Source organism: Rattus norvegicus, chromosome 18 (assembly GCF_021556685.1).
Source record: "Rattus norvegicus strain SHRSP/BbbUtx chromosome 18, alternate assembly SHRSP_T2T, whole genome shotgun sequence".
NCBI classification, from domain to species: Eukaryota; Metazoa; Chordata; class Mammalia; order Rodentia; family Muridae; genus Rattus; species Rattus norvegicus.
The window spans coordinates 6,410,580-6,437,210 of NC_141551.1; the positions used below are offsets into that span (position 1 = coordinate 6,410,580).

At 46.1% G+C, this 26,631-nt stretch overlaps 1 protein-coding gene and 1 long non-coding RNA gene across 5 annotated transcripts in view; one reads left to right on the forward strand and one right to left on the reverse strand.

Moving 5' to 3' along the window:
- Kctd1 (potassium channel tetramerization domain containing 1) overlaps nucleotides 1-26,631 on the reverse strand; it is a 194,153-nt gene that overhangs the window by 59,681 nt on the left and 107,841 nt on the right.
- Nucleotides 12,926-20,700, forward strand: LOC147999667 (uncharacterized). Its single transcript, XR_015642779.1, has 3 exons — nucleotides 12,926-13,216; nucleotides 17,643-17,805; nucleotides 19,964-20,700. It is a non-coding gene; the product is annotated as an uncharacterized LOC147999667 (long non-coding RNA).

The following is a 26,631-nucleotide window of genomic DNA, read 5'->3' on the forward strand; positions in this document are numbered from 1 at the left end:
GGTGTGACTGCAGGGCCCAACAGTGCTCACAACAGAGCTGCTGGCCCCGTGTCGATAGAGGGGACTTTGTTTCTAGAGATCACGTTGAGAGGACAGTGCTCTCTGGGTCTTCTGGCTTAGGAGTAGTGTTGAATGGCGTAGAGGTTACAGAAAGTGACACAGTGAAGTCATCCTTGGCCCTCAGCACTTCATGAGCTGTTCTTTACGAGTTCTACACTGAACAGGAGACATCTGTGTTCTAGGGGACGTTGCTTTAAAAAAAAATACCAAGATGATTAAAAATTGAAGCAACTTTTTTCTTCTTTCTGCAGACAGGGTCTCATGGAGCCCGGCTGGCCTCACTTCCTCTGTAACTGATTATGACCTTAAAGTCTGCTTGCCTTTACTTACTGAGCACTGGGACTAGAGGGGGCTAAAGGCATGTGCCATCGTCCCTGAAAAAAATGTTTGTAAAGGCCAATCTGGTGGGGAAGAAAACTGCTGTTAAAATGAGAACACCATGCCTTCTATTTATGTGCTGACTTATCAGAGCGGTTGCTTATAAGGTCCAAGGACCCCGAAGACTGTGAATAGTCATTTGACCTTTATGCCATGAGGGGCAGAGAGACAGGAAGGAAGGTCTTTACAGAAAAGGAACATCAGTGCAGCCATCTGCAGACTGGGAGCTGCAGGCCAGCAGCAGACGCTGATTTAAAGTCAGAAGCTCAAGGGCTTCAGGACTGAAGCTCATTCCTCCCATCTTCCTTCCATCACATGCTGTCTCTGCCGGGGCGGAGTGGTGGTATCTGGCCCACCAGAGTCTGGACAGTACTTTCACCTGGGAGCCTTGACACTCAAGACAACAGGATGTAAAGTCTTCCTTAGTAGCTTGTAAAAGCCCTAGCTATGTTTCACGACATGGCTATGTATAGTGTGTGTGTGTGTGTGTGTGTGTGTGTGTGTGTGTGTGTGTGTGTGTGTGTGTGTGTGCGCGCGCGCGCGCGCGCGCGCGCGCACGCGCACGTGCACATGCATGTACCCATGCACGCAGAAGCAGAGGCTAGATGCCACCATCACGTGTCTTCCTGTATAGTTCTTCACTCAGTTACTCTATCTGGATGAGCTGGCCAGCAAGTCCCCAAGCTCCTCCTGTCTCTGCCCTCCAGCCCTGGGGCTGCGTTTATGTAGGTGACAGGATCTGAACCCGGGTCTTCATGCTTACCCTGTAAATATGTTACTGACTGAGCCATCCTTAGCCCCGAAACCTAAACTTCTGACTCTCCTACTCTACCTCCAAAATGCTGGGACTACAAGTGTGCATCACTAGGCCCAATTTATGTGGTATAGGATCAAAGTCAGAGCTTCATACTAGACAGGTACACCAGCAGCTAAGCTGTGTCCCTGACTATTAAACACACCAATAACCCTGGAAGCCGCTACTGCCCTTCTGCCTGTGGGCAGATCCCCTGTTTGTTCCAGAGCAGGGTCCTACTTTGTTCCCTGTTCATGGGCTTTTTGTCATGAGCAGTCTAGAGAGATTTGGGTCCTCCAGGTCTTACAATTTGCTCCTGTCACCTGCTAAAGAGTGTGAATGATGCTTCTCGAGAACACGGGGTATGAGTCTGAATTTCTGGAAAATCAAGTAGATACATTTGTCATCCCAGAGGGAAGTTTGCTAATGCAGACTGATGGAGAAATGTTTACAGAGTAGAAGTAAGAACCAGTGAGAAGTAACAGACAGATACAAGTGTGGTGAACCCCTGGAGTGAGTGCCCCTCGTTTCCTGTCAGCTCTCCCTAGAAATTCACGAAACGCTTGTTCTTCCTGTGCTCGGTAGAAAGTGAACAACTTACAATGACAGAGCTGGGCCAGGGTCTGCCATACTGAGTGATCTTTTTTCCAATAAATGACCGCAAAGCTTTGTCCTTCAGGGTAGTGGCTCTGAAATGCCTTCCAGTTTGTTCCACCCTCTATATCACCCATCAACACAAAAAGACGAGCTTCACGGCCTCTTGGTGTTCCCGTGTCACATGGCGTACAGGTCAGTAAGCGACAATGTCCTCAGTAGTAAGAGCTAGGGTTCCGTGGAAATTTAGTTAGGATATTAATAATAACACCCAGGACAAAAGCAATGACGTCACAAAGGACTGGGAAGCATGCCCTGGCCCAGAGGTCACCCGGAGTGCCGCGGTGACGGGACAGAAAGAATGTTAGGAAGCTGAGTATTGTGCTGGTTTAAAAAATGATGAGGAGGTTCCGACCCACACTGTGGGGATGACGCTGCACCCTTGCAGCAGACAGACAGAACAAGACGGCCAGACTTCACTGCAGTTTCTCACCCAGGGGGTTTTCACCAATGAAATGGACTTTTCAAAACCTTGGCTGGAAGCGAGCCAGGCTGGAGGTCTGTCCGTAAGGGAAGCTGTGAGTTTTGCCTGTTGGACCCTCTTTACCACAAAGTGGGGGTTAGCAAGCACTAAATAGGCATTTGCATGTGGGGTGCTGGAGCTTCGGAAGGGAATTAAAAAGATGCTGTGTCACGGTACCTCGTCATCCCCTTCCTTCACAAGACACTGACTCACGAGAGAGCCAGAACCACTTCAGTATAGAGAACAGGGCCCAAGAGGGAAACCACAAGATTAACCCCGGGATGGGAGAGGCGGGCCATCAAGAGACAGAATGCTGCACTGTAGGTCCCTGATATTTAAGTACCCAGACCGTGAGAGAGGCCACACGGGACCGAGGCCGACATTTACTTTGTGACAAAAGTAATACCATCTTAAGGCGAGTGAACTATTTCAGCTATAGTCTGTGAATTAACAACCACCCTTCCGATTTTCGACTTGGAAGAACTCGAGCAGTATGAGGCAGAGAGGCAGAGCACCCCTGGCGGGAAGAGCATGTGCTTTTTACCTCAGTTTCTCCATCTTGGCAACGGGTAATCACCATGTCTCTTATGATTATTATTTCTTTTAAAAAACCTCGTAGACAAAAGTAACAAGTCATGAAAAAACAAAACAAAACAAAACACAACAAAATCTGTCCCATTTTAATACTGGCTTTCAAAATCTGCAAATAATCACTATTTTTTAAATTAACGACAGTGTTTGAGGGGTCTAAGGCTTCAATCTCCCCTGTGTTGCTTTTCCTCCAGTCTTGCTTCCTTTGGTTCTCTGTTCTCTTGGTGCTAAACTGTAATCCCAGCAATTTGTACTCTGCAGAGAATGTAGCTGGGACCCATCACCTAGAAGGGTAACCCCTTGGTCGGTCATGTGGAGTGTGTACCAGTGAGCGTCTGATAGTGATCGTCAAGGAACAAGGGAGCCAGAGGTGGGAGACCGGTCCTTCATCCCAGAACTTGGGAAACAAGGCAGGAGGGGAGGGGAGCGTTCCAGGCAAGTTTCAGGGCATCCAGCACTAACAGTAAAACCCTTTCTCAGAAACCTAAATAGGTAAGTACATAATGAAGTAATTCTTCTTTCTGACTTTTACTTCATGCTCAAAGCTGTTTAAGTACAACGTGTATATCAATTAGCAGTTGTATTCGGGCAGGAGAGAAGCTATCTTAGGGTTACTATTGCTGTGTGCAATGGCATGACAAAAAGCAATTTAGGGAGAAAGGATTTATTTGGCTTACATATCCAGAGTCATGCTCGACTGAGGGAAGTCAAAGCAGGAACTCAAGCAGGGCAGGAACCTGGAGACAGGAGGGGATGCAGAGGCCATGGGTGCTCCTTACTGGCTTGCTCCTATGGCTTGCTCAGCCTGCCTTCTTGTAGAACTCAGGACCACCAAGCCAGGAATGGCATCACCCACAATGGGTTGAGCCCGTCCATGACATTAACTAACGAAATGCCCTACAGGCCTAGCTACAGCCAGATCTCTTCCAGAGTCATTTTCTCAATTGAGATTCCCTCCCCTTGGATGACTATAGCTTGTGTCAAGTTGACATAAGACTGGCCAGCACAGGCGGCTTGTCAGTCAAGACCACACATCGTTCTTTCACAGGACCCACATTCCCAGCCACCCATATATCCAGCTCCAGGGGGCTCGTGTGTGCACATTCATACTCTGTGTCTCTCTGCCTTTCTGTCTGTGTCTCTGTCTCTCTGTGTGTCTTTCTCTTCTCTTTTTAAAAAACATAATTATGCTTAAATCTCCTAAGTATTGTTTTTAGCCTGTATTCAGAAAGCTCTTAATGATGGCCTTAACTAATCACCGTGTAAAGAGTTCTCACTTGATGGAGATGACTCAGAAATACAGAACATATCTTCTCTTCTTGAAATTAGACACCTGCCATCCAGCCCAGGCTACCCTCAAACTCACAGTCCTCCAGGATCCAGCTCCCGCCAGCTGGGATTATTGGTATGAAGTAGAACAAGTTCCCCTTCCTGTGTATTAAATACACACGTATGTCCAGCTAAGGCTCCAGGGATGGTCAAATAGCAACTGCTTGCTTACACGACACTCCTCTACTGGTATGGACAAAGGTTTTATTGAGACAAATTTTTAAATATTCTCAATCTTTATATTTGAAAATGCAATGGCCCTCTAATCACCTTAGGCTAAAAGGTAATATAATCACGTTAATAATAATGGCTGTAACTTTCTGGTCTGCTCTTCACCATTTAGAGAAAATGGCCCAAAATTTAACACTCACTCTACCACTTATATAAACTAAGATTCAGATTCCATCGCCGGAATAATTTTATAATTTTAATAACGTACTTGCGACCGTATTCCACGTACGTGATGTACATCTATTAAAATGTTAAGGAAATTAAGCAGCGATGGTTCTGTCTCTTTGTGAAGCTATATTCAGCTGCTTAATATAATTTGGCTCGATGATAATAAAGAGAAATAGGAGGAGGTAAGGCATTAGCATACTCAAAATGTAAAAGGGTTGCGGGAAGGGACTGTGGTAGAAGCTGTGCATTCAGAGCCAATTGCTACCATTTGTTACTCTTAATTTAAAAATCTGTAAGAAAGCATCAAAATCAATTCCGCTCAGCTTTAATGAGACAGCTCGAGCGGGAGTCTATTCACTCTACCTGCTCTAATTAGCATGACTATGTCCTCAGTGTCACGTCTGACAATACACTTAACTAAATTAATGTTCACTTCCTAACACACAACCACATTTGAGTTAGTAGCTCTGACACAGGATTTGCATATTAACATTTCGATAATGAATAGTTAGTGAGGCTGGAAAAGAGATGTTGGAGATCTAAAGAAATGGGGAGGAAACTGAGGTTCAAGGAGGTTTGGCTGAGAAGTGTCTGACAAGCGGGGTGCTGGGTTCCAACGCATCAGATGCCCCGTGTGTCTCCTTCCCGCCTTGGCTCCATGGTACAGAGGAACCCTGGGACCTCGTAAACCTGCTTCGGAGGGGATGGTAACCCCCACATTATTGAGACTGAAAGGATTTGCCATAGCAGAAGACCTCAGATACCCCCGCGGAGGTTATTAAGTTTAATTCTTACTTTTTAATTGCCACTTAAGCCGAGATGATTACCTCTTGGGGAGTGAGATGAAGATAATGTAGAGTTCAGTTGGAGACGGATGTCAACACACATGCTACCTGACCTTGATTCACGTGTATTCTACAGTGACGTGAAGGAAAAGGGATGGGAAACTATAACAGATACGATTATATTTAAAAAATCACCCTGAAAAGATGTACCGACAGCATGGTGCTGGGCACTTCCACACCCTTGGTCTAGTACATCCCAAATACCACACTGAAATGGCTGCCTCTTAGCCTGTCTCTTCTACAAAGTTACTCCAGCTAGGCAGGTCCTGAAGACCCTGAGCAGGTAAGGGCAGCCTGTTTTAATTGGCATGGCAGGGCCTGTCTCTGTGTTGGGCTGGCATTTTAACTCCCAAAGACACATTTTAACTTCCTGACACAGTGACTCTTTTACTTAAACAGGACTCAAACTTAATTATAACCAAGTCTTGAACTCTCCGGCCTGCTGTCTCCAGCTCGTGAGTGCTGGGGTTAGAGGCATACGCCATCACACCAACTTATGTGACTCCGGGAGTCAAACCCAGGCTTCAGGAATGTTAGGCAAGCTTCCTCCTACTGAGCTATGTGCCCAGCTTCCAAAACCTTCTTTTAAAGAGAAAAGCGCTATCTATAAGATTTACTTGCTTATGTATCTGAGTCTTCTGTCTTCCTCAATGTCTGCATACCAAAAGGGTATCAGATCCCGTTATAGATGGTTGTGAGCCACCATGTTGTTGCTGGAAACTGAACTCAGGACCTCTGGAAGAGCACACCCAGTGCTCTTAACCACTGAGCCATCTGTACAGAAAAGTGCTATTTAATATCCAGCGAGGAATGATGTTAGGACAGTCCCATCTCTTCCTGGGAATTCTAACAGCTAAAGTGCTCTGGCATCAGCAGTCCCTCACATAGGGACATCCTGTGAGTCCACTGGTGCAGTTACGACAGGCAGTGTTTTGGAGATACTGTGAGATGTGTTCAACCCTTACCATGTGATACCTCATTTAACCACTACAATTATCTTATGACGCCACACTAAAAATACCACCACGGATGTACTTTAATATTCCAGGAGGCTAATGTTTCACAAAGAACTGATTTCCCTTCAAACTAATTTTCCAGATGGAAGTGGTCATAGTTCTTACTGTTAAATGCTGTAAGAAGTTTAACTGTTAGCCAACTGTAAGATACATGTCTATAATCTCTACACTTCGGAGCTAAGGCAGGAGGATCACAAGTTCAAGGTCAGTCTGGGGTCCAGACTCCGTCTCAAAAACAAAACATCACAAGCGAGTAAACATAAGCTGTCTCTGATGGTCTAAATCACATCTCTCAAATATCCACTCACAGAACCTCGAAGTAGGACCTTCCTGGAGACAGTCACGGGAAATGTGTCAGTTAGTGTGAGATCGTACAGTAATAGAACAGGCAGGACACACTGATGTTCCGGGGAGAAAATGGCCGACCAATGCCTGGCCCAAATGGAGACCCATCCCACGGGCAAGAACAAATCCCTGACACCATTAAATAATACTCTGTTGTGCTTGCTGACAGGATCCTAGCATAACTGTCCAGAGAGGCTCCACCAGCAGCTGATGGAAAAAGACGCAGAGACCCACAGACAAACATTAGATGGAGCGAAGGAGTCTTGTGGAAGAGTTGGAGGAAGGATCGAGGATCTCAGAGGCGACAGGGACTCCACAAGGACACCAACAGGGTCGACTAACCTTGACCACTGGGGACTCTCAAAGATTGAACCACCAACCAAAGAGTGGACACAGGCTGGACCTAGCCCCCTGCACATATGGAGTAGAGGCGCAGCTTGGTCTTCCCGCGGGCATCCCAACAACTGTCCCTGGATCTGCTGCCTGCTGTGTGCGGATCCAGTTTCCCTAGTTGGGCCACCTTGTCTGACCTCAGTGCTTCCTCCTCCAGTGATTTGACGTGCCAGGGTTGGGTGACACAGGACAGAGGGAAGATCCCTTTTCTCAGAGGAGAGGGTGATGGGGATCGGGGAGGACCTGTGTGAGGGGAGTTCTGGGAGGAGAGGGGGGCTGATATGGGGATGCAAAGTGAATAAATAAATAAATTTTCTAAAAAGAGTAGGGTAGGGCTGGAGAGATGGCCCAGCCTGTACAAGCTCTAGCCATGCATGTCCAGTGCCCCACGTTCCACTGGGGAGAAGAGGATATGTGGTGACTGTTTGCAATCCCAGCATTCCCATGGTGAGACTGGAGGCAGAAACAAGACTGTCCTGGAGGTGCACAGGCCAGCTAGCAAGGAGGAGCAGTTTGACAGAAACATGAGAGACTCTGTCCTATGACCTCCATATGTACCCTCACATCCACAACTTCACCCATACACAACCCATGCATGCATACATATGTATACATACATACACATACACACACACTTACATACACACATACACACACATATATACACACATACATACACACAAACACACATATGTACACATACACACACATGGATATACAGACACACACACACACACACACACACACACACACACACACATTTTAAAGACTCAAACTCAGTGGCTTATGTTACGGTCTGAGCACGCCATGTGTCCCACAGGCTAGTGCTGAAACGATTGAGACCCAGTTGGTGGTATTATTTTAGAAGGTTGGACCCCCTAGACCCCTTGGACATGGGGCCAAGCATGTAGTTCTTTCTCTATTGGGACAGGGCTTATGAGTTACAGACTTTCCTGATACTGCTTCATGACCTCCTGAGTCATGCAGTCATCTGCCACATCTTCTCGCCAGAATAAACACTTCCTCTTTTTAAAAAAAAAAAAGTTAATTCTTGTTAGGCCTTTGCTCACAGAGTTGAGAAAGATAACTAATAAAGTTTATCAAAGATGAAGATTTGGATATAGACAGTACAAAGACTTTATATAACTAAGGCACAAACAGACCAGAAGGGCACATCTGTAAGGCCCACCAGGGTAGCTGGGTGTGGTGGTGTGGCTGTAGCCTCAGCCGCTTGGGAGGTAGAGACAAAAACGGACATCTTGGGGCCAGTCAGGACAACATTAAGTAAGACCATGTCTCTTTAAAAAAAAAAAAAGGAAGGAAGGAAGGAAGGAAGGAAAGAAAGAAAGAAGGAAGGAGGAAGGAAGGAAGGAAGGAAGGAAGAAGGAAAGGAGTCACTCCCTCCGTACACTTAGAAGGATCCACCCTACCAACACCTCGGTCTTCAGCTTCCCACCCTCAGACCTGTGAGACGAGAACTTCTGGTTATAGAAACCTCTCAGTGTGGCCCTTTGTATAGAGCCCAGGGGAACTTCAGTCAGGGAAATTTTTTTCTCTACTCATAAAGGATGAGACACTTTTACCTACTCTTTGGAGTCTAATCGGAGCTTGGTGGACCTCTTCCTAGACTTTTCCGTTCTTGTTTTCAACAGAGATTCTAAGTCCAGAGTCTTCCTAAGAGTGAATCTGCTCGGAGTTCATGACTTGCATCATTCATGTTGGCATTTTCTGAGTATTTCCTGCTTGTTAGACACAGACTCAGGGGCTGGGTGCCCATCTAACCTAGTCAGTGAGCGTGGTGTATGTAAACACTGTGCCATCTTCTGAATTAAGAAAATTATTATTATATTTCTTTGCCTCCATGGATGTCCATGTGTGCATGCAGTGCCAATGGTGGCCGGACAAGGTGTTGAATCCCCTGGGACTTAGTTACAATAGTGTCGTTGTTGGGTATTGAACTTGGGACCTCTGGAGGAATAGCTGGTGCTCTTAGCCAATGCCTCTCTCTCTTGTATCATGAGTTACTACTAAGCCATTTTCAAGAGAAGTTTATATAGATTAAGTAATTTAGCTGAGTCAAAAACTCATAACTGGCTTTATAAACTTTTGTTTAAAAATATTACAGTACAAACTTAAAGATCTCTTTGAAAGTTAGCAAAAAGTTACATTTTCCCCATGGGGATGTGTTGCTCACAGCGTTAGGAGACATTGTGATACTATGATGAATTGCCAAGTGGGAGTGAGGGAGGGGTAAAAGGCAGGCAAATCTGAGAAACACAGTTAAACCAGTGCCTGTCTTTCTTGCTGCCAGGACTGAGCTCAGGGCCTTGTGCATGCCACGTGCATCTGTGGCATCTAATGATGCCCATGGAAACAAGTCAAATAGCTATCTCTTTTTTGTTGTTCATACTTTTGGGTTTTTTTTTTTTTTGGTTGTTTTGTTCCCAAACAGGGTCTCATGTAGTCCAGGCTAGCCTTGAACTCATATAACTGAAGGCTGACCTCAAACTCCTGGTCATATTGCCTCTGCCTAAGAAGCAGTGAGGTTACACATGCGTAACACGACACGTAGCTCGAACAATACTGGGTACCCAAGAGGGCGACACCATTCCCTAAACTTATCTGACCTTGACATCCTACTTAACTAAATTAAGTTTTACATCTAATGCAGCTAATGTCTCCTCTAAATCAGGGTGAAATATCACACAGACTTATTCTCTGTTTGAAACTGTCCCAGGACTCTTTCGAATCATGTTTTTGCATCAACACAATAAAAATCAGCAGAACTCCCTTCCCCCACACCTCCCAAGGTTAGATATGTGTGAAGACATGGAAATTTGAAAAACTGTACTTAAAGACAGCTGTGTGTGGTACTGTGAGGGGGGAAAATCTATTTGTAGGAAGTTTTCTATAAGCTATCCCCATATCCTTTTCTGTAAAGTAATAAAAACTGCCAGAAGTGTCACATGGTATCACAAGGGACTCTTGGGCTCTGGGGCCCGAGTGTTCACTGTGGCCAGTGCGGCTTTAATATGGACGGGACTAGAACCTAGAGTCTTGTAGAAGCCTGAGCGGGGCTCAGGAAACTATAGCTGTGGCCCTGGAGAAAACAGGGTGGGGATGGGGACACTTTCTAGCTGTTACTTGGTGGCTTTTAGGGCAAATATCCCCAAATCAGCCACTAGAGCATCCGAGGAAGGGCTGAGGAGGAGGGGCTGCGGAGGAGGAGCTGAGGAGGAGGGGCTGAGGAAGAGGAGCTGAGGAGGAGGGGCTGAGGAGGAGGGGCTGAGGAGGAAGGGCTGAGGAGGAGGGGCTGAGGAAGAGGAGCTGAGGAGGAGGGGCTGAGGAGGAGGAGCTGAGGAGGAAGGGCTGAGGAGGAGGGGCTGAGGAAGAGGAGCTGAGGAGGAGGGGCTGAGGAGGAAGGGCTGAGGAGGAAGGGCTGAGGAGGAGGGGCTGAGGAAGAGGAGCTGAGGAGGAGGGGCTGAGGAGGAGGAGCTGAGGAGGAAGGGCTGAGGAGGAGGGGCTGAGGAGGAGGGGCTGAGGAGGAGGAGCTGAGGAGGAAGGGCTGAGGAGGAGGGGCTGAGGAGGAGGGGCTGAGGAGGAGGAGCTGAGGAGGAAGGGCTGAGGAGGAGGGGCTGAGGAGGAGGAGCTGAGGAGGAGGGGCTGAGGAGGAGGAGCTGAGGAGGAGGGGCTGAGGAGGAGGAGCTGAGGAGGAAGGGCTGAGGAGGAGGGGCTGAGGAGGAGGGGCTGAGGAGGAGGGGCTGAGGAGGTACACTGGAGCACCTCTAACAGTTCACCTTGACAGCTAGATTCGGATCTAACCTGGGACAAAGGCCTAGCTTTCCTTCCTGCCATCTGCGGCAGCTCCTGGGCATTTATTTCCTCTCTGCTGGGTGCGTGCGTGCGCCTGAGGGAAGGGGTCCTACCAGGCCGTGCTTATCACCTCTACTCACATTCCAGTTTCCTTGAAATGGAGAAAAGGATTCCAAAAGATTCCTCTCATGCATGTAAGATGAGAAAATTCGAGCTCTGGTTTTATTTCCAAATATCCTGTCTCTGCAGACAGGACTGGATCAATTTCACAGCACATTTACTCCCATTCTATCCCATTACATGCTTTGTTTGTGACTTTGGTTTGCACGAATCCGAACTCACCATATGCATCAGTCTATTGTCTGTCCATTGGGTTCTACTTGGTCGGAACCTGTAAGCAGGGACACACCCAAGGGTCTGATAAAACCCTACCTTTGCGGGTTCGGTCCCCAGCTCCGAAAAAAAGAACCAAAAAAAAAAAAAAAAAAAAAACTACCTTTGAGAAACTGTGATGGGATCTGTGTTCAATAAGGAGCAGAGAGCAACCTGCCAATGATCTGAGCTACCACAGCCCGGGGCTCTCTTCTGCCTGGGGCTACAGACCCTAGGCTGCTGAAGCAGGACGCCAGGTGTCAATCACACTCCTCACACAGACGGGAAAGGAAATCTAAGGATTGTGACAGTTACATGTGAGAAAAGGGACCAGCGGGACACCAGCCCTTGCCTGACCCCTGAGCTATAGCTGTTCATTCCAAGGGACCCTGGAGCAACTTGAGGAGGAGACCACATCACCCCACACAAGGAACTTCCAGGGCTCCCAACAAATCTGTGAAATTAAACACTTTTTAGGTCCTTTCCACTTAGCGACAGCGGTGCAGATGGGTGGTCCCAGGCAGGACTCCAGCCCCAGGAGAGCTGCAGGGAGCATGGGCTGAACAGCTGCCCTGTTGACTTTAAATAGTGAGCACGGGTTTCACGGGTACTAGAAAATCTAAATATCATACCAAACCAGTGAGACTGGAAAAGACATATTCCCTATCAAGAAGGGCAAAAGCCAGGCCAGAAGTGCCCCCTGGAGTCCCAGAACCAGCTTCCCTCTGCTCTGTCTCTCATTCCAAGGCATGAGGAGGTCACTGGGAACCCAGAAGAGGCTCCAAAAGGAGAAAACAGCTTAAGAGAGGGAGTCTTTCCCTGTCCAACTCACTGGTATTTTAGTCCAATTCTTGCACATTTTGAGTTTCCTCCCCTAAAGAGCTTCAATTATTCAATTATGCAATGACCATTTCCCTGGGCTTTAAAGTAATGCGCGTGAGTGTGTGTGTGCATGCGTGTGCGTGTGTGTGTGTGTGTGTGTGTGTGTGTGTGTGTGTATGCACATGCGCACATGAACTCGAGAGCCTGCAAAGCAGAACCAGTAAGGAACTGAATCATAAACAATGATGCTTAACCCCCACACCGCCTTCCTGCTAATCCTTTAATGTTGCTGCCTCCTGCCTCTTATGCTGTGACTTCTTATCCTAAAAAGTCAAAGGTCTCTTTCTAGAAAGAAAGATGGGACAGAGGAAGCAGGGGTGGTGGGGGCAGTGTTCAGCCCACAGCCATTAGGGAGGCGGAGGGAAGGTTTTTTTCTTTTTCTTCCAGAAGGAGAAAGAAGTTTGTGCTGAAATGTTAACTACAGAGAGCTTTTGAAAGGAGTGGGGATAATGACTGAGGGGAACAAAGCTGGCATTAGATAAGGACAATTACACAAATTAAGGGACTTGCTGCTTTAAAGTCATTAATTCCAGGTCAGTGACTAAATTTTTCTTTTGTGTACTCAAACCAAAACAAACCTATTAATAAGGTTGCTCCACAGGATCTTCCGGACCGGCGAGATGGGAAAACAAATTGTTATGTTTACATCGAAGAGGACTAGAGCAAACGGTGGACGAATTAACGAGTGGGAGGGGGAGGGATGTGCAGGAGGAACCCAGAGGGCTCTCAAAACGGTGCCACTGTTCAGTGGGACACTCTCTTGGGGGACGTGTTTATCCACACTTAAGAGAATGTACAAAGTGACCCTCATGGAAGCTGTGGGCACTGTGATTGCGTTTTTACCTCAGCTGAGGCCAGCCTGCAGCGCCAGGAACAGATACTGGTAGGTTTCCTTGTTTCTTTCTCTTTTTTCTTATATTTGGAGACAGGCTGTCCTTAGGTAGCTCAGGCTGGCCTGGAAAACTCTGTATGCAGCTTATGTATGTACGTATGAAGTATGTATGTATGAACTATGTATGAAGCTAGCCTTAAATCCTCATGCTTGTGTCTCTTGCATAGCGGGACCTGGGCCCCCCAAACCCAGCTTGGGAGGTCCTTTGTAATGACAGGAGATCCATGGAAGCTCTAATCGTCCAGTCACCCTCTTTGAACCTAAAGAGGGTCTTAAAACGGTTTATTAAGAAAATAAATATGCCAGTCAGTGGTGGTGCAAGCCTTTGACACCAGCACTAGGGAGGCAGAGTTGGGTAGAGTTAAAGGCCAGTCTAGTTTACAGATCAAGTTCCAGGACATCCAGAACCACACAGAGAAACCCTCTCTTGAAAAACCAATGAATAAACAAACAAACAAATAAATACAGATTAAAAACTACAGTTGTTGCAAATCACAGTAATTTTTTTTCCAGGAAAAAAAAGGTGTGTGGGGGGGGGGAGGAGGGGTAGTGACATGGGACAGGACAGTGGGACTAGAAGTCTGTCTTTCCCCACTATGTGTCATGTTCATGCCTAGCTCAGCCTGAAACTTAGACTGTGACTCCTTTGCACAGAGGCATCTTCCCTAAAATAAGTTAGTAATGTACTAAAAGGTAATTTAAATTCCAATAAACCCCAGGCCTGGTGTGCTGCAGGGTTAGCCATGGGTTGCTCTGTTTCTGAGACATTTTCCAATGACTAATATATGAACTTATGTGGGTTTTGTTGGTTTGGGGTGGGGGGCGGTCAGGGACAGGGCCTCACTGGGTAGCCCAGCCTGGCTTTGAACTTTCAGCCATCCTCCTGCCTCAGTTTCTAGGCACTAGGGTAAGAGACATGAACCATCACGCCCATGTCTCTTACCCCATGGCTATCTCTCTCACCACTTCTGCTCAGCTCTACACTCCAGATCAGGGTTCTTCTGTTCTGGAGTATTCTGGGGCCGTCCCTGCTTTCTTTTATAGACTCATATACCATGTCTCTAGGTTCAAAATCCTTTTTCCTGCCTTTTCTCTGCACATTCAGAAGTAAAAATAAAGAGTATGGCTTAAAGAAAAGTGAAATATGTTAACGATATAATAAATCTAAACATCATTAATTATTATGTTAATATCAAACATTACTTACTAAATATGGAGGGCACGAACTGAGACAGCTCCATGCATCCCAAGCTGCATAGAGGTAAAGCAGGGCTCCACGTCACTATGTAGCTGAGCATGACTTTCGAACTATCCTCCTGCCTCCACCTCCCTAGTGGTGGGATTATAAGGTAGGCATACACTTGGCTGAGGCATCATTCTTTATACAGAAAAGGAAAGGAGTGGAGGGATGGTGGAGTCAATGAAGCACTCGCCTTACATGTGGGAGGACCTGAATTTGATTCCCAGAATCCATAGGAAAATAGAAATATGGGGGAGCAGTTGCACACGCATAGGTGCCCCCCCCCTCTCTCTCACTGATAATACCAGCACTCAGAAGGCAGAGTGTGTCTGAGGCTTGCTAGCCAGCCAGTCAGCCTAGTCAGTGAGCTCCAGACCAATGGGAGAACCTGTCTCAAGGAGGTGGGTGGTGTTCCTAAGGATGACACCCTATGCACATATACATTCAGGGGGGGCAGGGAGGAGAGGGGAGTTAAAAGGAGAAAGGTGACTCCCAGAGGTTGAACCTACACTAGAACAGAGCACGGGTTTCCAAATAGAAATCACCTGGAGAATACTGATTTTAATTTACGCAGTTGTGAAAAATCAAAAAAGACAGGTCCAAGATCGTACCTCATAGAGGTAAAGCAGGGTTCAGGTCAACAGTACTGGCATTCCAGAGCATCACACATGGTTCTTCTCATCTCGACAGCAACCCAGACAAGGATTCCAGGCCTCCCTGCCCCTTTCTTCTCTCTAGGAAAGTGCTCGCTTCGGACTGGTATTGGTGCATGGGGAATACTTGTTCCCTTGGTATCTAAAGCACCAGGTACAGAATTCTTACTGCTCTACCCCCCAAACCCAAACTATAACATCGACCTAAAGCTGTAGAGGCTCCCTAAGGATTGCCCAGCACTGCTGTGTGCTTGGGCTTCCAGAACGTCCTACATGTCGGATGACTGGGAAAGGAAATGTCTGCCGTTGTGAGAGAGTTCTCGTTGTGTCTCTATGGCCTGTAGTTGAGGGAAGGATGGAGATGACGACGGTGGGAATGGACAGGACGAAAAGACGCTGTGAGGTCTAGAGAGACAAGAATAATCTGTAGAGGAAAAAGGCACACACGAGGCTGGAGTCTTGGTGACCCTGGGGCAGGTCCAACTTGCTCCTGGCTTTCATTACCCATAGAGGATTCAGCCCGCCAACCAGACGCCCTCTCACCAGGACAGCAGTTATGTGCTGGAGGTTTACCTGGGCTGTATGTGATCTCTGCTATGCACTAAGAACCATGGGAGGAGAAGCAACAGAATTGGGACGTGTGCAATAGTGTACCTCACTTAAACTTCAGAGTCTGCTTAACCCCTGGTTCCTGGAGGTCAGTGCTGTACCAGGCACACAGGAATTATGTGACAAGTGCTAAGGAACAATGTACCTGTCTGGGCACTACCGGGAAATGCCTTGTACTTCTACTCTTCACAACCACGAAATTTGTTTTTATATTTTCAGATGAGGCTATAACATTAGGGGGAAGCCTTTTTGCTTTCAGCTTGGGGGAGGGAGGCAACAAAATTAATGAATTAACATTAAATGATACTACAAAATATTTTTTCTACAACTGCATCTAAGCTCTCAGTATGCACCGGGCATGGGAAGGAGAATGGTATCAGTGGAGCAATGTTCCTACCCACAGAATGGACTTTACCTAAGAGTAAATGACTGAAGCTTTCTATGGCACTAGGGATTGAAGCCAGAGCCTTATGGATGCTAGGCAAGGACTTTATCGCTCAGCTGTATCCCCAGCCTCATTTTACTGTTCATTTTGAGATATGGTTTCTCTAAGTTGCCCAGGCAATCTTGAGGTGAGTCTTCACCCTGAGTGGGTAATGATCCTCCTGCCTCAGCCTCTTGAATCTCCGAGATGACAGGATTATACCACCAGGCTGCCTCACTGACCTTTATTCCTTTACAGACTACTCTACATACATCAAATTAAAATAATAAGAAAATCTCAACCAATGGTTCAATTACAGAAAGTCCAATGCTTATAAAGTATACTATAAAAAAATCCCCTCTCTGTCTCTCTCCCAACATGTAAATGATAGCTAGAAACAACAATAGATATTATGTTATAGAGTACACAGAAATGTTTGGCATTAAAAGCCTGATCTAATATTGAAATTCATACCAGGAACAAACAAATCCAAGCTTTAGAAAATTACTCCCCTCCAAGCATTTGCTTTGATGTAATTTAAAAACATTTTATTTGCAGCTATTTTGGCAAGACAGAACCATACGTTCTCAGTTCAGAAAGAAATTCCATGTATATCACTGGACTGACACCATTTCCTGACCCTTATAGGCCTACTCAGCCCCCCTATCTTGCTTGGTGATTTTCTGATGGACTAACAGGGCAGAATGGAGCTTAGCACAGGGTAGCATCTCTCCTTCTCAAAAGCTAATCCCACAATGCAGCTATGAATCAGCATTTGATCTATGCTGATGGCTGCTGGTCCCCCAGGTAGACCTCACATGCTTCCTTTCTTGGGAATCATAAAGGAGAAGTTTAGGGGAAAGCACCTGAGAACAGAAAGATGTCCCCAATGAGTGACTCATTTAGTTTTTGGGGTGGCCAATCTAGAATGAGAGAGGCCAAGTGAGGCATAATGCCCCAGCATCCTCAAGGTCAAGCAGGAATAGAGAGACTCTGTCATCAGGAGGAAGACCAACTCCTTGTGCTGGGACCAATTCTTGACCCTGGACAGATGCTGGACAGATGGGCCTATCTCCCCACCGAAACAGGAAGGTTAAGTTCTCAAGGAACTCCACTAACATGTGCTCCAGGGTTCACCGTCCTCTAATTAAAACCAGCATCAACTAGGAAATCCTGGCTGCAGAGATAGCTCACGGGGTGAAGTGCTTACTGAGATCAGAGCTCCAGAACCTACATAAAGCTGGATACAAGTAGATCGCATCTGTAATCCCAGAGCTCCTAAATGGAGACAGGAGGTGGGGAGAGGAGCAGTTCCAAGCTCACAGACTAACCAGTCTTGTTTACAGGATGCTGAGTAACATAACGTGAGAGCCTGCCTCAATGAAGGTGGGCGGTGAGGACTGACCCCTAAGCTTGTCCTCTGACTCCCACTTGTGTACCATGTGATACATGTACCTGCACCCCCAACACCCACTTTTTTGTTACATTTAGGAAACTGCAGTTTATAAAACTCATGCAGCAGTGACCACCGCCTCACCTGCCAGTGTCACATGGGGCCTTCCTGTGACAATGTCAGCAGGAGTGATCAAGCATGCGAGCCTGCTTCTTCGGAGTGAGACCCAAGTGAGGGAGGAGACTGCACATCGTAAGGCAGGTACGGTGGCTTTGGTTCTATTTTAATGAGCAGACTTATCAGTTTCAGGCTCTGCCTCTCCCGCTGGAATGCTGAGTCCATGAAAGATGAGCCTTCTTCATTTTGGGTATACATGAAAGTTACCCAATTATTATTCAACAAGAATGACTACTGAGTGAACGAACAAGCGAGAAGCCTAGTCCTAGGTTTGGTATTCAACCACTTCCTGGAACATATTATTTTGCATTCTTAACCTTCAAGTTTGTGGTGAGGATTATACACACATAATACATAATGCATTTATGGAAATGTATATGCATATATATATATGTGTGTGTGTGTGTATATGTGTGTATGTGTATATATATATATATATATATATATATATATATATATATATATGTGTGTGTGTGTGTGTGTTTATGTATACATATGGCCAGCTACTGTGCAGTCAATTGTAAGGATGGACTACTTGGAGGAGAGGAGGGATATATATATATATATATATATATATATATATATATATATATATATATATATATCAGCAATGCCTAGAAGCCTAATGATTTAACTGGAAGTATACTGCATGGGGTTGACAGGGCTGGCATCAGTCCCAAACAAATCAAGACCCAGATGTGAAGTCACATGATTTATGCCTACTTAGTACTTACTTCCCATCAGGCAGGAAAGGGTGGCTGAGAAAATGGCATCCTGCCTCTTGCTTGTGAAGTTTTCATGAAGAACGGTCCCTACCATTCTATGCAATGCCCTAAAGGCAGCCTCACGTTGTCTGTTTGTTTGCTTGTTTTTGTTTGCTTCAATTTGAATGGGATCTTTCGTGGTTAAATGACCACAAGAATATTCTTAAAACTATTATTGAAAACAAAGTCACAAAAAAAAAAACCTTTTTAATGATGAAAGCGCAACAGACCCTAGGCGGTGATGTGTTTTTATTAACTTATTGAAACAAATGCAGTCTGTGCTTCGGTGGTTATCACACAACCTGACGGGGAAATTATTGCAAAAAGCCACTGACAGTAACTAGGGAAAATATCGGCAAGATGGGACATGCCACTGAGGACCAAAGGCACACTGCCAATACCCAGAAGCCATTTTAAATGCCAGTCTTTAACCATTTTTATATAAACAATGAAGCTGCCCACCGTGATGAAATGAGAGAAGTCGACGCTTGGTCACTTTGCTCCAGTTCTGTGGCTTGCTTGAGCTGGGATGCGTATAATTTAAGATCTGTCTTTTCTGATAACTCGGTGGTTATGGTCACTTGATCATTACCTCACTTGTAAGAGAGTTTTAGGGCTGCTTCCTGGATGTGTTTCCGTTCTGTCCCTGGTTTACAAATACTTCCGTATTCCAAGGGTCCTTGATCTTAACGTTGAGAGAATACTGAATGTCGGGAATATGTGTTATATAATTCTCTATCCCGCCCTCTCAACCTGTCAACCTCTGAGCAACAGGATTTTCAAGCTATAATTGATACCACGCACTTACTTCAAGATTTTTATCTCTTATTCCTGGGGATCAAACTCCGAGAAACATGCGTGCCGGACAAACACTCTACAGCACAGACCCACAGCACCAGCTTCACTGTGGTCAACTGTGCTCTGAACATACTCAATGGAAAATTCTAGAAATAATTTATAACTTCCAAATTGTACATTGTTCTACACACTGAGCGTGTTGAGACCCTTCTCTCTCTCTCTCTCTCTCTCTCTCTCTCTCTCTCTCTCTCTCTCTCTCTCTCTCTCACACACACACACACACACACACACACACCCCGCTCCCCATCTGGGGTGTGGACCGTCCCTTTGCCTGGTACATAGACTGCAGTACCTCACAATTAGACCACTAGACATACTATGCGACGTGTAACCCACACAGTAAGTCCTGTGTTCATGCCATTCACTTAATAAACACCAGAAACACAATAGCCAGAATCCTAAAAATTCAAATAAGTCAAAGGGAGGTTATAAATATGTCCTTTAAAAGGCAGAGGCTCAGGGTTGGGGATTTAACTCAGTGGTAGAGCGCTTGCCTAGCACTAGTGCTTAACCCTGGGTTCGGTCCTCTGCTTAAAAAAAAAAAAAAAAAAAAAAAGCAGGGGCTTTGAGACTTTGGGTCTGGTTAATTTTTGTGTGTGATGTCTCTACTTATTTTTCAGGCTTAAGAGTAGAACCATTTTTATTTAATAGTGGGGAGGAATCCACTGAGACTGCTGAGCTCACCGCGGAGAGGCTTCTGGATGCTACCGTTGCTGTTGCACCTCACCCAGGGAAGATATGATCCAGTGCCTGGTGTATGCTTAGTTCTGTGGAGAGGGCACTAAAGGCACACAAATGTGTAGGAAGTCACTGCCCATCACTCGCTTGTGACACTCACGAGGGGTCTAAGAATACAGGGGAGCTGCTATGTTCCCAGCGTCTGCCTTAATTGAGGAGAAGTGCCTGGCTACCCAAGTTAGTTGTTTATGTAACTTGGTTTGTCCTGTCCCTGGGATTCTACCAGAATCCATAGGGAATCCTCAAAAAGTGTAGCTCCTTCCCACAAGGCAACCTATGGCTTCCCATCTCCTTTCCTTTGCTTTCTTTTTGCTCTGTCATTTCCTCATTTTCTCTTGGGCTCCCAGGTCCCCAAAGCAGCCTTTATTCCTTGTGTGCTGTCACCAACGAAAGGTCTACCTGCCTGTGGCTGTCACTTCCTAGAGATGTTCTTGCAGCAGAAACGAGTCAGGTGACTGCAAGAGGCCAGAATCCTTTCACCAGCCTGTTCCTGCTGGGCAAGTCCTGCCTGCCAAGAGAACAGCCTTGGTGGGAGGGCCTGCCCTCCATGCCAGGGGGCAAATCCTTGCCTGTAAAGCACTGTAGTGTTATTAAACATTTTCTATCTGTCAGCCACTTTACGGCCATTTTTATTGGTTCTTTCACTAGTTACAGCCCTGCATCAGAATTGTGTTTATTATTATTATTTTTTTTAATTAAATGCTCTGAGTGAGGTGATTGAGAAGGCCTGGCGTCCTTGAGGAGTGAGTCCTTAACAGCTCAGAGAGAACTGGCCCGGTCTCTATGAGTTCAGAGCTCCCAGTGAGGATCCCACGAGCACCCCACCACTACAGAAAAGGCTGAGAGGAGGGGTCCTCTTTGTATAAAAACAGAAATCCCTCAGTCCACCCAAGGAGGCAGCTACTGCCACGGACAGCCGAGTGTGAGCAGGACCACGCCATCCTCATTCACGATGCTTGTTCCGTACAATCTCTAAAGTCTAATTGTTTTCACACCCAGCAAGTGTCCATCCTCTCCCTCGTGCCCAGCCTCCCTCCCTCCTTCCCCCTCCCTTCCTCCATTATTTTTGGCACCAGAGACTAAACTCAGTTTCTCAAATACGCTAGGCATGTACTAGGCATTCGAATACTCCACCACTGAGCTATACAGGCAGCCTTTGCTTTCATTTTCCAACTTTTTGTTTTGAGACAGGGTCTAACTAATCTCCCCGGTGTAGCCCAGGGTAGCCCAGTGGAACCAAGGTGTGCCTTAGCTTTGTAATCCTCCTGCCCCAGCGCGTTTTTCTTCTTCCAGAATATCCCAGGATTATCATGCTCCCAAGACGTACTATCCTGGTTATTTATCGACCCCAAGAATACACATCTGTGTCTCAATGTCTACGTGGCCCAGTACCTGGTACTAGGCAGTACCCAGCAATGCTTCCTGTGAGGAAATCCCACAGACACTGCACAGAGCCCCTCAGAACCATTTCATCGATTACGGGGACCCCATGACCATGAAGAGATGAGAGAAAAGATGTCGTGTGCCAAAGAAGCAGAACTAGAGTAGTTAAAGGTTACAATTGGCATGTAAACCGCGTCGTGCTTCTGAAGTCCTCTGCATAATCATACATACACTCGACCATTCACTACGTGGATTAGAACATGGTGAACACTCGGAGAGAGAGAGAGAATCATGTATTGGGAAATACGGCTTTTACTCTGAGTCAGGACCTTTCAGTTCTAGGATGCATGCAGGTTGAGCATCCTTTACTTGAATATGCAAACTGTTCTGAGCACCGACACACCACCAGGGTGGGAAATTCCACACTTTATCTCATGTGCTGGACCACAGTCGAAAGACTGGCATGAAACAGCACCACGGAACCAGACCTAGGCCGTATGTATGAGGTACACATGGGCATGAATGAATTTCATGTACAGGTTCGAGTCCTAACCCCCAGGAGATCCTATTTAGGTATATGAAAATACTCTAAAAATAACAAAATAAAAAATCGGAAATTGGAAGTATTTCTCATCCTAAACGAACTGGATAAGGGACACCCAACCTGTACTAGGCCCAAGTGTTCTCTCAAAGAAAAGGCTTGATTTTTTTTAAAGAAATATTTTACTTTTTCCTGAGTTTCTATATTCTACATAAACTTAAGGATAAGCCTTTCAGTTTGGCCAATCCACCTTCGCGGTTCTGTTTCTTGGAGACTCACATAGACCGTTTGCTCTCTGGGGTTTACTTGTGCTCAGTCATGACACAGAAGGTGCCCTTCCTCAGCCACCAGCCTGTTGGGCTCATCCCCAGAGACTCCTCTCAAACACACCTACAGTTTTCTTTACCTCCAAATTCCTTCAACCCCAACGCATACCGAGTGTGCTGGCTGCCCAACTTGCTCTCTGGGATGTGTTTTGTCACGGCCACAGAAACCCTAACTAAGACGGTAAGTTCTCAATGAGCACGTGTGTAAGCAGGTGTTCAGGATGTACTCTAGTTGGTGGGTGCTTCTCTAGCATGCACGATGTCCTCAGTTCCATCTCCAGCGTTAAATAAAACTGGTGTGGTGGCTCTTGTCTGGAATCCCAGTATTTAGGAGGTAGAGCCAAGAGGATCAGAAGCTCAGGGATATCCTTGGCTACACAGCAAATTTCAGGCTAGCTTGGGCTACAAAGGACCCTACGTTAAAATAATAAATCAACTTTTCAGAGATTTTGTGGATAAGAGTCCCCATCTCCTTACTCCTTTAGGATAAGAACTCTCATGTCAAGAAACCATCACTAGGAACGAACACCAGGATGGGGTTCATGATTCAACTCATCCCTACATTTTCTTTTAAAAGGCCATGGAGATGGTGGCAAAGACACTTGCTGCCAAGTCTGAGGTCCCTGGTTTAATCACCTGATGGTAGAACGGGAGAACAGACTCCTACAAGGTGTCGTTTGACCTCTACATATATGTTACGGCATGCACACTGGCACACATGCATACACACACACATACGCAGACACACAAAATGTAAAAATCATTAAAACAACAACTGCCCAAGAAAGATGCCTGAAACATCACCCTCGCCAGTTGGAGATTGTCTCCCAAGAGAGGTCACCAGTTCTGCAAACACAGGACATTTATTTTCACCGTGTGAACAGGGCTTGTGGGGAAGAGAGAACGACTCTACCACAACCAGTTTCCCAAGGTTCCTGTCAAACTTTCGTTTTGGTCTGTTTCTCAGTGAGGGGCACAGTAACATGGTTTTGAATTGCTATCTCAATCCACTGAAAAATAAATGCCATCTCCCTTCTCTCTCTCCTTCTCTCCTGTTTTCCGTCCCTCTGTCCCTCCGTCCCTCTCTCTCCTAGCATAAACACACATGCGCATGCACATCTTTGTTCAGGATGGAAGAAAACGCCTAAAATATCTAAAACCTATTAAGATACGTTTTATCGAAAAGGATGCCAAAAACCAGAAACCAGTATTCTAGATGAGATATTAATTCCCAAAAAGCACACAAGCTTATCCTGTAGGACGGCATTGGCTGGGTACCACTGACTCTTGAAGGGCAGAGGGAAGGCAATACCTCCGTGCACAGTCACATAAGTCATGTCTAGTCGATAAGCACACTTGGTCACACTAAAGACAGGTCACGAGCGTCGTGAATGGGTTGGCTGCGTTCCGTCGGAGCTCCGGCCCCCCTACTCTACCCACAGCATCACTGGCACACTTCAACGCCCAATGCAGCTTGCTTTCATTTCTACTGTAGCCAAGGCAGAATTCGGCTTAAATTCTAATTAAGAGAAACCAGGAGAAAACTGTCGTCCATGTACGCATTGGAGAAATACAAACAGTCTAACACGAAATCTAGACTAATAGAAACTGTATTCTGGAGCGCTGAAATTAGCAGACTTTTGAAAACGTTTGCTAGAACAATTTTCATGTTTTAAGAACAGCAGTACGGAGCTGCTGGGTCAACCCGGTGGGTGAAGGGTATTGGAGCCCAACAATGAGAGTTCTGTCCTCTGAACCCACAGGGTAGAGGGAAAGAACGGATTCCTTTAAGTTATCCTCTGACCTACACAGACGCACACACACACACACACACACACACACACACACACAGGTGTGCACACAAATACATGTACAATTTTTAAAGCCTCCCAGTCTGATCAGCCACTCACACCCAAGACATCCCAGATAAAAGTTTCTCTCTTATAAAAGCTGTTGATTTTTGTCTGAACCCCTGCTGCTGAATCATTGGAGTTTGGACAGCAGGAAAATCACCTGTGGGTTCTCCAGCTCCCTTCAGCCTGAATAAGCCCTGCGTTCCCATAAAGAGAAGTAGGAAAGGCCAGCAGAGTGAGCGCAGAAGTTTCAGAAGGAATTCCTCCTTAGGAGTTTGGGAATCAGGCTCTGCGAGGTAACTGTAGAACAGAGGTCAGAGAGGACCAGAACCTACAGGCTGCAACAAAATTCATCATTTGTCAGGAGACCAACGGTCTTTCCTCCTTTCTTTTCCGTCCCCCTTTTTGGTGTTTCCTTCTGGTTTTGAAACAGTATCTCACATACCTGGACTGGCCTTGAACTCACTATGTAGCTGAGGGTGACCTTGAACCCTGGTCTTACCTCCATCTCCCAAGCACCGGGTTTATAAAGCATGTGCCATCAACAATACCTGGTCGATTTTGTGCTTGGGATTGAACCTAGGGCTTCATACATGCTAAGCAAGCATTCGACCAACGGAGCCACATCCCTAACCTAATTAAGAACTTTTCAAACAGTAACTAATTTAACACCGATGGACATCCCATTTACCTAAGGAGGGAGGTGACACCCAGCCAGTTGCAGGCAGAGCTGATTGAGGGGTCTAACTCCGGGGGTTGGCTGGTCCTCTTCCATGATTTTGTTTCTCATGAGTTTGTTCCAGTCCCCAGATTCAGCGAAGGCTGAGGTTCCACGGGGCCTTATGAGCTCACCAACCACAGGAAACAATATTTGTACTCCCTACGTTTGTGTGTGCTGTTTTTTAGTGTAGTGTAAAAACGAGCTGTCAGTGAAAGCCCTTAAGGGTGGGGTGTGATTTGATGCTCCGTTGCCTTCACTTTCAGACTATTTTATTTGAAAAGTTGGTAAGAAATTTGGCACCAATAGATCATATATTTAAATCCATGAGTTCGAATCCCAGATTAGTCATCAAATAAGTTAGTCAACCTCTACTAGCCTTGTCTTTGCAGTAGCTTGTAAAGAAGGGTCATAGCTCTGTGAGACTCAGATGAGAGACTGTCCCCATCCCTCCCATAGGGCTTCAGGAGATAGGGCTGAGCTAGAAGGAAGTCACTGGGAAAATGGCCTTGGGGCAGCCCCTTCCTATCTGTTTTCTCTGCTTCCCAGCTGCTGTGAGGTAAGCAATTATTCTCATGACATGCACCTCACCACAGACTATGGAGACCATGGACTGAAACCATGGGCCACAGTAAGTCTTTCTCCCCTGAGTTTTACATTGTCACTCCCACCCCCAAAGTTCATCCAATACACTGCCTTTCCAACAAGCACCTGAATGATATACTGGTTCAGGTCGATGGCACCCTTGAAAGGCTCCAGTGAGCCCTGGTTATCGCTCACTGCTCCCTGAGAGGCCATGAGTGTGCATACCAGGACAGGGCAATGAATGAGCCCTTTCCTCTCTGCAGCCCACAGCCCAGTGAAACAAGAACCCAGCACTTCTGCTCCCCCTCCTGCCTCGATCTGGTTGGCCAGTCTACTCCATGACCCATGACAGCTGGGAACATGGAAATGGTTCACATGCCTAGGACAAAGTGACACCCATCGAGTTGGAGGCAGAGCTGATTGAGGAACAGGAACAATCAGGGTATTAGAATTAGTCCTGGTCATGGCGCTTGCCCTGAGTAATTACCTCACAGACTATAACGCAATGAGAGATCGTTCTTTTAAAATATCAAATTCGAGGTTGGGTGTGGTGTTACACACCTATAACCAGCACTCCGGAGGCTGAGACAGGAGGATAGACACAAATTTGAGGCTACTTCAGGCTACACAGCAAGGAGTTTCAGGCCAGCTTGCAATAATACATAGTGAAACCCTATGTCTGTCTGTCTGTCTGTCTGTCTGTCTGTCTGTCTGTCTGCCTCACACTCACACATACATAACAATTAAATTTGTGTCTATGTGTGTAAAGATTATGATCATTTTTATAAAAGAATAAGAGACAAATCTACAGGTAATATAAGACTTTAACGTATTACAAGATTTTAAATGTTTAATAAGTTAAGTTTATAAATATACTATACACATTTTAATGTAGCCTCCTACCTGGGTACAGAGTGGACCACTCCAAATGGGAACTGTGCAGAAGACGCTGAGGTAACTGGATTAACTTTGGCTACAGGCATGAAGTAAAACTAGAAACTGGCAGTTACAAGCTTCTCAATGCCCTGGCATCTTAATTTGGTAACTGAATGCCTCATGACGGAAGTGATACCCTAGGTCAGGCCCCTACATCCTTTGCCCAGCCCCTCGTCTCTCTGGGGGCCTGCCCCCACACGCTATCTTA